This window comes from Neovison vison, chromosome 6, assembly GCF_020171115.1.
Source record: "Neovison vison isolate M4711 chromosome 6, ASM_NN_V1, whole genome shotgun sequence".
Classification (NCBI taxonomy): Eukaryota; Metazoa; Chordata; class Mammalia; order Carnivora; family Mustelidae; genus Neogale; species Neogale vison.
Genome location: NC_058096.1, coordinates 98,281,927 through 98,292,244, shown reverse-complemented (window position 1 = coordinate 98,292,244; position 10,318 = coordinate 98,281,927). Strand labels below are relative to the sequence as shown.

The following is a 10,318-nucleotide window of genomic DNA, read 5'->3' as shown; positions in this document are numbered from 1 at the left end:
CTAACACCTACCCTCAAGTAAAAATCCAGATCCAGATGGCTTCATTAGAAAAGTCCCCTAGGGACGCCTGGGTGGCTCAGTTGGTTATGCAGCTGCCTTCGGCTAAGGTCATGATCCCAGTGTCCTGGGATCGAGTCCCACATCGGGCTCCTTGCTCCGCAGGGAGCCTGCTTCTCCCTCTGACTCTGCCTGCCACTCTGTCTGCCTGTGCTCGCTCTCGCCCTCTCTCTCTCTGACAAATACATAAATAAAATCTTAAGAAAAAAAAAAGAAAAAGATAAAAGTCCCCTAAATACTTAAGGAAGAAATAATCTCAACCCCAAACAAAACCTTACAGAAAAGTGAGGAGAAGGAATATTTCCCAGCTCATTCTATTCTTTTTTTTAAAGATTTTATTTATTTATTTGACAGACAGAGATCACAGGTAGGCAGAGAGGCAGGCAGAGAGAGGGAGGGGGAAGCAGGCTCCCCACTGAGCAGAGAGCCTGATACAGAGCTCGATCCCAGAACCCTGAGATCATGACCTGAGCTGAAGGTAGAGGCTTAATCCACTGAGCCACCCAGACACCCCTTACCCAGCTCATTCTATAAGGCTATCATTACTCTACTATTTTTATGCTGCAAGAAAAAGATAATCAAGGCCAATATGCCCTCAGGTAAATAAATGCAAAAATTCAAAACAAAATTTAGGCCAACAAAATCCAACAATATATGACGATCAAGTGGGGTTCATTCATTTATCCCAGAAATACACTGCTGGCTTAACATTTAAACAGTAATTAATACAATTCATAATATTTCAGACTGGAAAAAGAAACAGATGATCATTTCAATGGACACACAAAAAAAAATCACATGACAAAATCCCTTATCCACTCACGCTAAAAATTCTTAGCACATGGGAATAGAAGAGGATTGTTGGCATTTACCAAAAACAAACACACAAACCTCCATTTAACAGTATACCTAGTGGTGAAAGCATAACATTTTCTTCCTAAGATCAGGAAAACCATAAAGATGTTTGTCATCACTTATATACAACTAGAGATTTTAGCAAGAGCAGGTATGTGTATGTGTGTGTATGTGTGTATGTGTTTAGTATGTGGAGAGGGATGAGGAATTTAAAATAAATAAAAAACATCAGATTAGAAAGGAAGAATTAAAACTGCATTTGCAAATAATCTTACAGGATATGAAAATCTATATAGATAATCCAATGAGATCTACAACAAAAATCTAGAAATAATGAATTTATTAGCAATGTTATAAGATCCAAGACCAACATACAATATATAAAAATAAATTATATTTCTATAAACTAGGAATGAATCATCAGAAATACCAATTTATAAAATAATGCCTTAAAACACATAAAAATATGAAATATTTAGAAAACTGATGACAAAAAGTGTAAGACTTGTGAAATAAAAACTTAAAATAGTGCATAAATTAAAGAAGATATCTGTAAACAAAGAGGCATACCTTGTTCATAGGTCAGAAAACATAATTGTGTTAAGATGTCAATTTTCCACAAATTAATAAAATTCAACATATCCCAAACAAGATCCTAGCCAGATTTTTGTCTTAAATTGAAAGCTGATTCTAAAACTCATGTAGAAATGTGAAGGGCCTAATTTAAGCAAAATAATTTTGAAAAAGAACAAAGTTGTAGGTCTGGCTCAGACAGAGATAGGCAAATAGATCAATGGAACAAAATAGATATTCCAAAAAGAGACACACACATATATGGACAATTGATTTTTTTTTTAAGATTTTATTTATTTATTTATTTGACAGAGAGCGATCACAAGTAGGCAGAGAGGCAGGCAGAGAGAGAGGAGGAAGCAGGCTCCCTGCTGAGCAGAGAGCCCGATGCGGGACTCGATCTCAGGACCCTGAGATCATGACCTGAGCCGAAGGCAGTGGCTTAACCCACTGAGCCACCCAGGCGCCCGACAATTGATTTTTTTATAAGGAAAAAAGATAATTCAGTTTTTAACAACTGGTGCCAGATTGTTGTGATGAGCACTGGGTGTTGTATATAAGGGATAAATCACTAAATTCTGAACATGAAACCAATTTACCATATACATCAATGAACTTGAATTTAAATAAAACCTTGAAATTTAAAAAAACTGATGCTGGAACAATTGAAAATCAATATACAAACAAACAAAAGACAGTTGATCCATGCTTTAATCCACATATAGAAATTACTCATAATGGATCATAGACCTAAATTCTAAAATATTAAAACTTTTAGAATAATGCATAAAAGAAAACTTCTGTGAGCTTGGTATAAACAAAGACTTCTTAGTATGATACTGATAAAGCATAATCCACAAAAGAATAAAATGACAAATTCAATTTCATCAAAATTTAAAACTTCTATTAAAAAGACCCTGTCAAAAAGAATGAAAAGACAAGCCACAGACTAGGAAAATATATCTGCAAGTCACCTATATGATAAAAAAAATTTGTATCTAGAACACATGACGAACTCTCACAACTCAACAAAAAAATCCCTGAAAATTTGGCAAAAGATTAAGACAAGCACATCACTAATAAATATATATATGGAGAGCAATAAGCAAAAGATACTTAACATCATTAGTCATAAGAGAAATGCACATTAAAACTACAAAGATATACCATTATATTTCTATCAGAATGGGTAAAATTTTAAAAGCCTGCCCACAGAAAGTGGGAGACCTGAAAATCTCATGTACTGCTGATTGAAATGTAAATGATACAACCACTTTGGAAAACAGTTTGGCGGTTTCTTAAAAAGTTATACATATACCTGCCATATAGTCCAGACATTCCACACCTAGATATTCCCCAAAAGAAATGAAGGCATAAGTCCAGATATAATCTTATATATGAATGTTCACAGCAGCTTTATTTATAAGAGCCAAAAACTAGATCTCAAATGTTTATCAATAGGGAAGTAAATTGTAGCACATTCATATAATGGAATATTCTCGACAAAGAAGAAAACGAACTATTAATACACACAATACAAACGAATCCCTAAACTATGCTTTAAGAAGCAAAGATAGCACATACCATATGACCTATTTACATAAAATTATAGAAAATGAAAACTAATATATGATAATAGAAAGGAGATCAGTGCTTTCCCAGAAAATGAAGGCAGGGGTAGGGCAGGGATAGGAAGGAGGTATTATAAACAAGCACAAGGAAACTTTGGGGCCTAATGGATATGTTCCCTGTATAATGTAGTGATAACTCCACTAGTATATTTACATGTCAAAACTTTACAAACTTATATCAAGTATAGTTGATATATATATACCTTACTGTAAGTCAATTATACCTCAATAATGCTCTAAAAGATAAAAAAGAAAAAAAGCCTCTAAAATGTTAGTATTCAGTGATTTTTCACTTGAACCACTAAACACATGTACATTGAAAATGTTCATTTTCAGGCACCTGGGAGGCTCAGTCGGCTAGATGGCCAACTCTTGATTTGGCTCAGGTCATGATCTTGGGGTCCTGAGATTGAGCCCCAAGTCAGGCTCTGTGCTAAACTGGGAATCTGCTTGAGGATTTTTTTTCTGCCCCTATCCCTGCTTGCATACTCTCTTTCTCAAATAAATAAATTTTTTTTAAAAATGTTCATTTTCATTCCAAAGATACTTTTTGCCAAGCTCATCTTTCAGATTTTGACATAAAAGACTCTAGCACTGAAAAATGTTAGAATCCCATACATTCTCATTTATTTTAACTGAAGTCCTCTAGTTTTCATAATCATCACAAGCAATCAGCAAGGAATGGAACTATTATTTATTCATTCGAAAAATACTTATTGAGTGTTACAGTCTGTGCCAGGTACTAAGATAACAAGATAAATAAAAATGAGTCACCAACATCAAGGACATCATGGTCTCGTGGGGAAGACAGGCATTTTGAAGCTGACATTCAAAAGATGTGGCAGGTACAATAATAAAGATATGCAGAGGTGTGTTCAAGGCATACTGTGACCAAGGAGGAGGCATACCTAATGAGTTGTAGGTAAGAAACAATGCAGGGTAAGGGAAAAATAGCTTTCCAAAGGAAGAAACTTCTAAACTACATGTAAACAGTAACATTAAGAAAACAAGATAGGGATGCCTCCGCGGCTCAAGATGGTTAAGCATCTGCCTTCAGCTCAAGTCATGATCCCAGGGTCCTGGGATGGAGACCCACAACAGACTCCCTGTACAGTGGGGAGCCTGCTTCTCCCTCTCCCTGTGCCTGCAGTCACTTTTGCTGTGCTCTCGCTCTGTCAAATAAATAAAATCTTTAAAATAAATAAATATGATAAAAATAAAATAAAATGATAATTCAGTTACAAAGAAAAATCTTCTCTTTTTAGGATCTACTGACAAACGTTCAAGGACTGGACAGATGTCAATATAAATATAAGGTGAATATATAGTAATGATATGCCCCTTCAAAAGTAAAGAGAAGGAAATGATTCTGAAAGGTATTACCTGTGTGCATATCATCTGCACTTCCAAAATATTAAAATATTTTGGCAAAATGATAAAATGCTAAGAAAAGACTCTAGAAAAGAATCTGAAAGTATAGGTTTTTATAAATAGCTTTAATAAATAATTCACTTTTTTATTCATGAGAAAGTAACAGAATAGGTAAATAATGGGGCTAGGACAGAGAATGCATCTGTATGCTGGTCTCATTATTTTGATTACTTAGGATAATTAATCATTAAAGAACATAGTCTAAATTTTACTATCAATAGACTCATGCTTAACTTTTTACAATTATTAGAGCCCTTGAGGAGTTCCACAAGAATTGGAACTTTATGAAGGTAAAGAAGAACAGTAATGGAAGTATTTTAACACAATTTGGATTGCATGTAATTTAATTATTCTATTATTACGGTATCCATCAAAATAACAGAACTGTAGCTGATCTCATCAAGGTCAACCACAGGAATAAGCTGAGATGAAAACTAGAATTTAACACTGTTTTAACAGAGGACATTTAAAACATTAAGAATTCCAACCTTGAAACTGAAGAGATCCCATCTAAATATACAGATGGCCAAATAATCCTTTCCTTTACCCAATTTTAAGATGTACCTGTATTGAGCGCCTGGGTGGCTCAGTCGTTGGGCGTCTGCCTTTGGCTCGGGTCATGATCCCAGGATTCTGGGATCGAGTCCCGCATTGGGCTCCCTGCTCGGCTGGAAGCCTGCTTCTCCCTCGCCCACTCCCCTTGCTTGTGTTCCCTCTCTCACTGTCTCTCTCTCTCTCTCTGTCTCTCTCTGTTAAATAAATACATAAAATCTTTAAAAAAAAAAAAGATGTACCTATATTGATATATAATAAATATACACACATACATACATACACACACTATACACACATATGCACACACACAGTATAAGTTGGCATCAATAAATATGTACATGTGTTGGGGTATATGTTTATATATGTATATATTTATATTTATTAAACTGATAAGAACAGATGCTACACTTGATCTTAGCCAAAAGGCGGAGAAGCGATTATATATATTTATATATGTATATATAATATACATAATCAGCTGGGATCAATGAATACATACCTTTAACGTGAAGAGAGAAATCTCTGTCCCACAATCAAGGCAAAGGAAAAATAAATCTTTACAGTTTGATGATCATGCAAATAGCCAAGAAATGAGTCAAATATTATCAACATCTAATGTCAATATGGAGAAAGCCAAATTGCTAATGGAAGTTACATTTTCTTCTTGGCATTTTTAGTGCTTCAAGAGCGTTCAATATTTTTATACTATATCAAATGAGAAAATTTCAGGTAGTAGAGACAGTAGGCACAGACCCTGAGCTGAGAAACACTGAGAGATATCTAATGAGGTTATGGAACAAATCAACAGCTTGCCTGCTGACTATTCATTAGCCACCTTAAAAGAGCCAGAGAGGCCACGTCTTCCTGCCAACAGCTGCTGAACCAAAAGAAAGTATCACTGAAGTTCAAGAACACAAACATCATACAATCAGAAAATGTCAGAGCTGGAAAGGCCCAAAGAGGTCACAGAGTAACTATGCTCACAAATCTGTAGACTGTGGTTACACTTCAGTGATTCTATGAACTTCTTGAAATTGTAAGCAGAGTTTTGTGCATACATAGAGAAGAACCACTTATCATCTAGTTCAATCACTTCATTTAATGGATGGGGAAACAGTTCCATTGAAACTGAATCACAGCTCACAAGTACTAAATTGGAGACGGGATCTCTTAAGTCCCAGCTATTTGTTTTTGCTATCACACCAAGTTGTCTCTTATTAAGTATTAAAAAATCTTAACTGCAGCAGAAAAAGACAGACAGCTGCAATCCCTAATCCCAGATTTTCTGAAATATTCAATATCCCCTGTGTAACCACTCAATAAACTCTCCATCAGTCCATTTATACTGCCCTTCCTGTCAAAGAGCCAAACACAACCTGTGTGATATCTGTGTTCTGGCAGCCCTTGCAAGTGGATCAATATCTGACACCAGTAGCTCATGCCCTACTGGCATCTCAGAAACTGAACACAGCCTGACAGAACACTCAAGGAAGAAATTAGAAGATACAGAAGGTTTTGAGAATATAAGTGTTTCAAGGACAAAGCTATGCAGTAACTTATACTGTCTTGTGTATACTTGATGCTCAGCAAATGTTTGTTGAACTGAACTGATGTATAGAACTATCTAACAAATGGCCACCCTGACCATTCCCAAATGAAAAATTCATACTTAAGAATCATCTCTCTTGTGAATATACTAAGGCAATTTTTTTAAGCTAGCTTTCCTTGAGAAACTCCATATATACTGATCAATCTTCCAGTTATTCCAAAATAGCTCTGAATTTAAAAGTAGATGTCAGGGTTTTACAAGTTCAATAAATTAATAAGACTTTCTCTCAGTGTTGCTGCCATATATATACAGATAGATAGATAGATAGATAGATATAGATATATAAACATAGATACAGATATCACTTATCTATATAAGATATTTTGGCTAACTAATAAGAATCTCTCAAATTAATAACACTATTACATTAACTTTTAGCGTTTTAAATGATTTAACAGTAGTCTTTGGGGTCTAATAATATACTGCTGACTCTAAATCTAAATAAAGTGTTTTCCCTGCAAAACCTGCTTCTTTCCCTATATTAACTATTGGGATTAGGAGCAAGATAATTTATCTAGTCCCCAACCCAGAAAGTTTACTAAACTTTCCTCTCCCTTACTTAAAAGATCTACTGAATAAGGATACCCAAATACATCTCATAAACATCTCAAATTTACATCATCCTTATTCCTACTGTCCTTACGTTCTTACAGGCCCTTATCAGTTTGAGCCAGAACTCACAGCTCTCACTTTTAACTGTTCCCATTCTAGTTGTTCCTTCATATGACATCAGAATTAGTTTTCTAAAAGTAAATCTAATCATTTCTCACTCTTGCTTGAAACCTATTAGTAGCTTCCTACATTCAAGTAAACTCAGATTTTTACCTTAAAATATAAGGTTTTTGGTAATTAAAACTTGGTGTCCTTTCCATTCTCGTGTGCAGCTACCCATTACATCTCCTACAGGCTCTTTTAAATCCACTGCTTAGAGACCTTGTCAAGTTCTCCATGTCAGCCTGCTTTTTTTTTTTTTTTTAATTCTCTCAAATTTTAGCATATACTGTACCCACATAAAACACTCTCCCTGACACATTTTCCATTTGGAATAGAAGCTATCACTCCTTCGTGGCTTAGGCAAAAACTGCAAAAAAAACCTTGTTTCCCCTCCCCCAATTATTTCCTTTCCAATTAAGTATATTTTGTCCATATTTCTAGCAATACATTTAAAACAATATTTAATGAAACATACAGACTGAAGCTAAACATATAACCTGAACACGAATGATTTAAAAATCAGTACCAAAAAGACATCTAGAATCTCCAAAATATGCATACTTCTAACTTCCCCATGGCTCAATGGAGGAATAACAGGGAAATCAGGAAACATGCTGCATTAAAAGATATTAAATACATGTTACACAAAATTCATGAAATGGTGTGACATCAGTGAAAATCAGAGTAAGAACATCTAAAAACTCTCTCTTATATAAAACCAACGAGAGCTGGCAAAATTGTTAGAATCAACTTTTTCAAAACTCAGAAAACCAAAGGCTGGCAGCATTTTGAGGAGTGTTTATTCAAGAAAAATAACGGATTTCAGTAAAAACAGTGATCCTTGTGGAATCTGAATTTGCCCTACTCATTAGTTGAAAACTAAGAGCCCACATTTGTGGTGAATACCAGAAGACAGGCCACCTCTAAAAAAAGCAGCATGGGTCTGGAGTATCTTCAAACTCTCATTCCCAGGGCAATGTCATGATATGACCCATTTTGTGGTTCCACTTCAAGCTCCTCTGTATTTGACCTAAATCTTATCTCACCCAGTGGGAAAAGCCTTTTTCCCAAAGGCATTTGTTGAAAACAATTACAAGAACTTTAACTTTACAGTTGTCTAAAGTCTCTCTCCTTGGCTTACAGATGGCTATCTTCTCTGTCTTGACATGGTCTTTCTTCTGTCTATGTCCAAATTTATAAGGATGTCAGTCATATTGGATTAGGGCCCACCCTAATGACCACCGTTTTAATCTAATCACCTCTGTGAAGATGCTATACCAAATAAGGACATGTTCTATGGTACTGGGGGTTACACCTTCAACACAATCTTTTTTTTTTTTTTTTTTGCGGGGGCAGGGCACACACAATTCAGCACATAATATCTATCTTCACACATAAAAAGTTGTGTTTCAGTTAGGTTTTTCAGCCTTTTGTTTCTAAATAATGAGCCATATTTTTTCAGAGTAGTTTTTATTACCTTTAAAACATTTTATTAAGGAAAAATCCCTAAGGTGTCTAACTATGCTTTTGAAATTCAACTGTTACAGCAAAGTCAAAAGAACAAATGGACTGATTTTAGTCCTGGCTCAGCCATTAACCATTGAATTTGCCCTGTACTTAGTACTTAAATAATGCATACTTCAATTCTTCACCCGGGAAAGGAAGTGGTTGGATTCAATCCCTCTGCAACTCCACAAGCCCAAAGACTCTGATTCTACCTTGTCTTATTTTGCTGCAATTGGCGCTGTCAAAGGTGGCCTAGAAATAACACAAGAACATTTATTTAAATGAAGAGATTAATGTAAATTCAGTTTGAGTTTGGAAATGTTTGTACAGCTGAAAACCATGAACCTTCCAGAGTTCTTAGACAAATTTCACCCATTCTCTGAAGACAGACTGCTTTTGGATTTGTGAATGCACATGAATGTTGCTTTCAGCACACAAAAATACCTATGGTAGGTATCCCTCATGCCCTTTGCTACTCCAAAATTACTTTCAGCACTGCTGAATATTCCAGCAGTCTTCATTTTCTTGAAAATTAGTTCTAGAAAATTAGAACTTACCAAAACAGGTTATAGGACTTATATGTTAATTTATGAAAATTGCCTTGGATACAGATTCTATGACAAAACTCAAAACATGTAATTTTTCATTTACTAAATGGTGTCCAGGTATTCTGAACTAGTAAATTTAAAAAAGTATACGTCATTATATCTGTATTTTAAATACACCAAGTAACAACAGACTCAAGACAATTAAATGGTCTTTGGAGAAACATGCATTTGAAAAAGAGTTCTTTGGGCTGCCTAGGTGGCACAGTCAGTTAAGCACCTCACTCCTGGTTTCATCTCAGGTCCTGATCTCAGGGTGGTGAGATCAAGCTGATGGGCTCCATGCTCAGCATGGAGTCAACCTGAGATTCTCTCTCCTTCTCCCCATCCCCTGCATGCGCTCTCTCTCTCTCTCAAATGAATAAGCCTTTACATATATTTATATATAAGAATATGTATTAATATATTTACATATATTAATAAAAAAAGAAAAAAGTACATTTCTTCTGATAAAAGTGCTTTTATACATTTGATACAGAGTTTAATGATCAAAAGTTTTGGGAAAATATGTTGAAAGACAATGACTCATATAAACATTCCCTTTGAGAAATAATCATGGACTATTATAACACAAGACTATAAGATATGGTAGGACAATATGAAGGACAAAAAGAATCATTTAGAAGGGACATCTATGTAAAATTACCAGCTGAGACTAATTCTTGAGGATATTGGCTATACATTAAATTGACATTAATTTATTTAAACATAGTATACATGTTGAAGAAAAACAAATGAGGTGACATCAAAAAACAACTGTCAATATGCAACAGTTTACAATT

At 35.0% G+C, this 10,318-nt stretch overlaps 1 pseudogene; it reads right to left on the bottom strand.

The window, feature by feature from the left end:
• Nucleotides 1–5,445: 5,445 nt before the first annotated feature.
• On the bottom strand, nucleotides 5,446–5,540 carry LOC122910852 (annotated as a pseudogene).
• Between the last annotated feature and the right edge of the window lie 4,778 nt (nucleotides 5,541–10,318).